Below are 5,650 nucleotides of genomic sequence, written 5' to 3' on the forward strand. Positions count from 1 at the left end.
GATACGGCGCTCAGGGGATTGAGAAGAGGGGGGATCCCTTCACCTGTATCACTCAAGAGGGGGACAAAGCTAACCAACTAGTTAGGACCCATCCCGCAGCTCCAGCCCCTCGAAATGTTCACGATGACTCCTCCTCCCTTGTTACTCATAATTTCCTGGCCAATTTTCGCATTTAAAAAAGTTGTAATTCTTTGGTACTTGGGTTAAGGCAAGCTCAATAGCTCAAAGCCGCTATTGTTTTGGAAAAATAGACCTATGGGTTCAGATGGTTTTGCAAGAATTTTGCAGAAGGGAAGTTTGTATAATGACACCGCTAGAGTGTGATTCTGAAAGCAGTTCCCAGGCCAGGCAAGAGTGAAGTACTCAGTATTTCTTGACAACCTTACTCAAGTTCTGAGCCTCAGTCTGCTGCCTCTCTTCCCTCTTCCTTCAGATTGGGGTCATCCCATCAGGAACACTCGATGCCTCCTCCCTTTGGCCGGCTCACTCCTCTAGCCAGGCTTCTTCATTGTTGACATTTTCTTTCTTTTTAATTTTTTTAAAATTAACATAAAATGTATTATTTGTTTCAAGGGTACAGGTCTGTGAATCATCAGTCTTAACACAATTCACAGCACTCACCATACCATGGCACTACCCTCTGCAGTGTCCATCACCCAGCGACCCTATCCCAACCCCCCACCCCCACCCCCCAGCAACCCTGTTTCCTGAGATTGAGTCTCTTACAGTTTGTCTCCCTCCCTGATTCATCTTGTTTCATTTTTCCCTCCCTTCCCCCACCCTGCCTCTCAAATTCCTCGTGTCAGAGAGATCATATAATTGTCTTTCTCTTATTGACTTATTTCACTCAGCATAACACCCTCTAGTTCCATCCACGTCATCACAAATGGCAAGATTTCATTTCTTTTGATGGCTGCATAGTATCCCATTGTATATATACCACATCTTCTTTATCCATTCAGCTGATGATGGACATCTAGGGTCTTTCCATAGTTTGGCTATTGTGGACATTGCTACTATAAACATTCAGGTGCACGTGCCCCTTCAGATCACTACATTTGTATCTTTAGGGTAAGTACCCAGTTGTGCGATTGCTGGGTCATAGAGTAGCTCTATTTTCAACTTTTTGAGGAACCCCCATATTGTTTTCCAGAATGGCTTCACCAGCTTGCATTCCCGCCAACGGTGTAGGAGGGCTCTCCTTTCTCCGCATCCTTGCCAACATCTGTCATTTCCTGACTTCTTAATTTTAACCATTCTGACTGGTGTGAGGTGATATCTCATTGTGGTTTGGATTTGTATTTCCCTGATGCTGAGTGATGTGGAGCACTTTTTCATGTGTCTGTTGGCCATCTGGATGTCTTCTTTGCAGAAATGTCTGTTCATGTCTCCTGCCCATTTCTTGGTTGGATTATTTGTTCTTTGGGTGTTGAGTTTGATAAGTTCTTTATAGATTTTAGATACTAACCCTTTATCTGATATGTGTTGATATTTTCTTTTGGAAGATTATTCAGGCACCCAAAGCCTGGGTTAGGTTACTCTCTTGGGGGCCTTCACTCACCTTAGGGTTTGCACTGCACTTACAGCCCATTTGCTCATTTCTGCCTCACCTTCCAGTTTATTGTTAATGAGTCCTGGCCAGACCCTGGTGGGCCAGGCTCTTTCCTGCCACTGTTCTGACACAGAAGAAACACAAAAGAAGTGAATTTGGTGGGAGTTGGCATATAGGGGACTGTTAGCAACTTTTCTGTATATCCAAAACCATTCTTAAATTAAAAACTCATCGAAATTAAAAAATGTGGTAAGAAGAAGGAAGGAGGGAGGGAAAAAGGAGAGAGAAAGAGAGAGAGGGGACAATGGACAAAATCAGCATCTCCTGAGTGTGAATTATGAACCAGCAACTTTCACAAATGGCTCTCCCTTACTTAATATTAATCATTTTAGTCCAGAGACGTGGGTGCTTATTAAACTAACTTTACAAATAAAAAACAGTAGCCAAAAAAAGCTTAAGCAACATTGACAAAGTTGGTTAGTTAATCAATAGCAGAGCCAGGAATTAAACTTAGGTATTTTTGCTCCTGGGCCCTGCTCTTTCCATCCACCACTCCCCTCACCCCCTGCCCCAGCAAGTACCCTCAGCTTCAATGAGATAGTAGTAGGTGCTTTGTGGGGAGATATGTATTTCACAGCCAATGATTTTAGAATATTCTAGATCTTTAAAATTTAAACAGGTCTCTCATTCAAGACTTCTCAGAGCCTTTACTATGCTAATATGTATTGTCTAAGAGGGGGTTATCATATAGACTGTTGCCACACTTGTTTGTCCTCTTCAGGGGGTCCTTTTAGGAACACCTGCTGAATGAACACCTCAGGAATGCTGGTGTTCTAGGGAAAACTGTTTGGATGTTTCTAAAGGCTATTTTTATTTTAACAACACAATCTTAAGGGCCTCCAAGCCTTCATGGCAAAGAAATACAATTTTAATAATGGAATTTCAGGCCCTCTACCAGATATGGGAGATATTTTGGATAATCATCCTGGTTTTACTCAAACCACACCATATAGGTTAAAGCTTGGTTCTTCTCCTCTAAAGATAGGCTTGCCACTCAACATCCCAGGCTGAGTAACATTTTTTTTTTTAAGATTTTACTTATTTATTTGACAGACAGAGGTCACAAGCAGACAGAAAGGCAGGTGGTGGGTGGGGGGGTGGGGTGGGGGAGAAGGCTTGAAGTGGGGCTTGATCCCAGAACCCTAGGATCATGACCTGAGCCAAAGGCAGAAGCTTTAACCCACTGAGCCACACAGGCGCCCCAAGCTGATAACATTTAAACACGTATCTGATTATATAGAAAGTTGGGAGAAAAAAAAACCTTCAATACCCTTTCCCCACCAAAACTACTTTTATTTTTTCTCCCCATGGACCTGATGTTTTAAAAATTGTTGTCAACCAACTTGCTCTTAGTAAGTAGCAATCAGTTGGTTGTAATAATTCCTAGCTGTAGTGATCATCCGTGATTCTTTTTCTACATGTTTTCTCCTTCTTCCTAGTAACAGCACTGCCAAGTTGTCTCTAGAAAAATTGCAGCTCTTTCTTCTTTTCAACTATTTGATGTGGGTGACTGTATTAGTCAGAGTTCTCAGGAAAAACAGAAACAATAGGAGATAACTGTCTAGTGAAAGAGATGTATTTTAAGGAACTGGTTTTTGTGACTATTAAGCCCAACAAATCTGAAATCTGGAAGATAGGTTGGCAGCCTGGGGACCCAGGGAAAAAGGGGAGTTTGAATCAAAAGGCAGTGTGCTGGCAGAATTCGCTCTCTCAGGGGAAGACGTTCAACTGATTGGATGAGACCCACCCACATTGCGGAGAGCTCGGCTTTACCAAGAGTCTGCGAGTTTAAGTGTTAATTGCATCTAAAAATACCTTCCCAGAAACATCTAGAATGGCACCAAATAGTTGAGTCCTGTAGCCTCACCAGGTTGACACATAGAATTAACCATCCTTGGTCCTGTACGTGTGTATGTAGGTGGGAGGAGGGAGAGGATAGGGAACTCCGTTTGGTTCAGCAACCAGCCCATCACATTCTGTTGGCATGAGCCCTGTAACCTTTGCTGAGAACAGTAGGACACAAACACGTTTTATTCTCCACTGGATTTGAAGTGGAAATATGTGACATTTGGGACTGATACGATTGTAGAGAGCTTTTGGGCCTGCCACGGCTGCAAGCAGAGCCAACTCCTGCCGAGCAGAAGCCATGCCGAGTGGTAGAGCCTAGTCGTGTCCTCTGAATCCTTGACTGATTTGATCCTCGGATGGAGCCTTGGAATACCCAGTTATCCAACTCTGTACTTTCTCGATGTTTGCTTAAGCCAGATTCTTGCAACTTAAAGAATCCTGAATGACGTATCATCAGAGCTCATGATCAGCATAAGAAGTCCTAGGGTACCCAAACTGATTGTTAGAAATCAACTGTTACATTTTCAGCTGCAAGTCTGGATAATGGCCTAAAGGCGCCTATGGAGATGGCGCAAGATGCAGACATTCCACGCCGCCAAAGCACTTCCTACCAGTAGGGGGCGCCAAATACCACATCAGTCAAGCGACAAACCTGAACACTGTTTCTGTCAATTAATAGAAATGTATTTTGGTTTTTGGGTGAGGGGAGAGAGAGTTAATTGGTGAATCTGATCACAGACACATTTTCATCTCCCTGAGAACGTATTATGTCTTACAGGGTTAAAGAAATAACAGATGAGCAGCCCCTGGCAGGCTCAGTGAATACTGGTTAATACTTCCGTCCTGACCCTTCCTAGAAGAGGTGTGCAGGGTGCTAACTTGGGGTCAAAGTTCAGATGGGAAGAAAGACAAGTTAAAGGCCTCGCAGCACCTTTCCCACACTACTTCCTGTAGGAATGTGTTCCCGGGCCTGAAAGAGCAGGCTCAAGGCAAAGTGCTTGGAGCCCCAGGGGGAAGGGAGCAGGAAAGCTTGCCTGCAGGGATGTGGGGCGTGGGGTTCAAGCTCCCATGCTGTCCCACTGAGGGCAGTGGGGTCCTAGCCCACCTCTTGAGCAGAATCCGAAGACTGGATTAAAGAACTTTTAGACAGTCCTAGCCATGACGTCGGGAACATGTGGGTAACAAGGGTTGGAGAAGGAGCTCTTCTGTAGGTCTGTCTGTGTTCCTGATGTGGTGGGTGGGGACAGTCCCCTCCTGCTGTTTCTGCATATGGGGCTCCCTGAAGACACACATGAGAAGCATGATCACCTCCTGCTGGCCCCTAGCAAAATAGGGACTGCTTTCCAAGAGGGGCTGATCTGGGGGGGCAGAGGGGACAAGGTGATGTGATCTGAAACTGAGATGAAGGCAATAGTTCTCAATCCTCTGCCGTTTCTGGGGTTCACTCGTCCTGTTATTTAACTATATACTTTTTTTTTTTTTTTAATATTTTATTTATTTATCAGAGAGAGAGAAGGGGAGAGAGCGAGCACAGGCAGACAGAATGGCAGGCAGAGGCAGAGGGAGAAGCAGGCTCCCCGCTGAGCAAGGAGCCCGATGTGGGACTCGATCCCAGGACGCTGGGATCATGACCTGAGCCGAAGGCAGCTGCTTAACCAACTGAGCCACCCAGGCGTCCCAACTATATACGTTTTTAAATCAACAGCCTTGGTTTCTGAAGTGATTTTATTTTGAAAAGAAAACACTATGTTGTAATATCACCATAAATGGAAAATCAGTGTTCCTTACCCGAGATAGACGGGATCCACAAAAATAAATCTACAACTATTGAAATAGAATATTTATCTGCTTGCGTCTAGAAATTGTTTTCCACACCGGCTCGTGGTTAGGCCACCGTACTTCTGGAGAAGTTGACTGAGGGAATGGAAGGGGCTTCTGTTTGCTTTGGGTGACGGCTGGAGAAAGAGCAGCAGTCTGGACCTCAGGCCCTTCCCGGGGGAGGCTGGAAGGGAGGCAAGATCAGGAGCCACACCAGGTGTCACATAGCATGGGGGGAGGGGTTGTCATCGCACTGCAGGGGTGGGTTGGGAGAACCCTCTACCAGGCACGGGCCTTTCCCTGTTAGAGCGGCTGAGTCAGCTTGAGGGACACTTTGGGTGGGGAAAGAGGAAAGCGAGTCTGGCAGGGCCA

Source organism: Mustela erminea, chromosome 14 (genome assembly GCF_009829155.1).
Source record: "Mustela erminea isolate mMusErm1 chromosome 14, mMusErm1.Pri, whole genome shotgun sequence".
Lineage (NCBI taxonomy): Eukaryota > Metazoa > Chordata > Mammalia > Carnivora > Mustelidae > Mustela > Mustela erminea.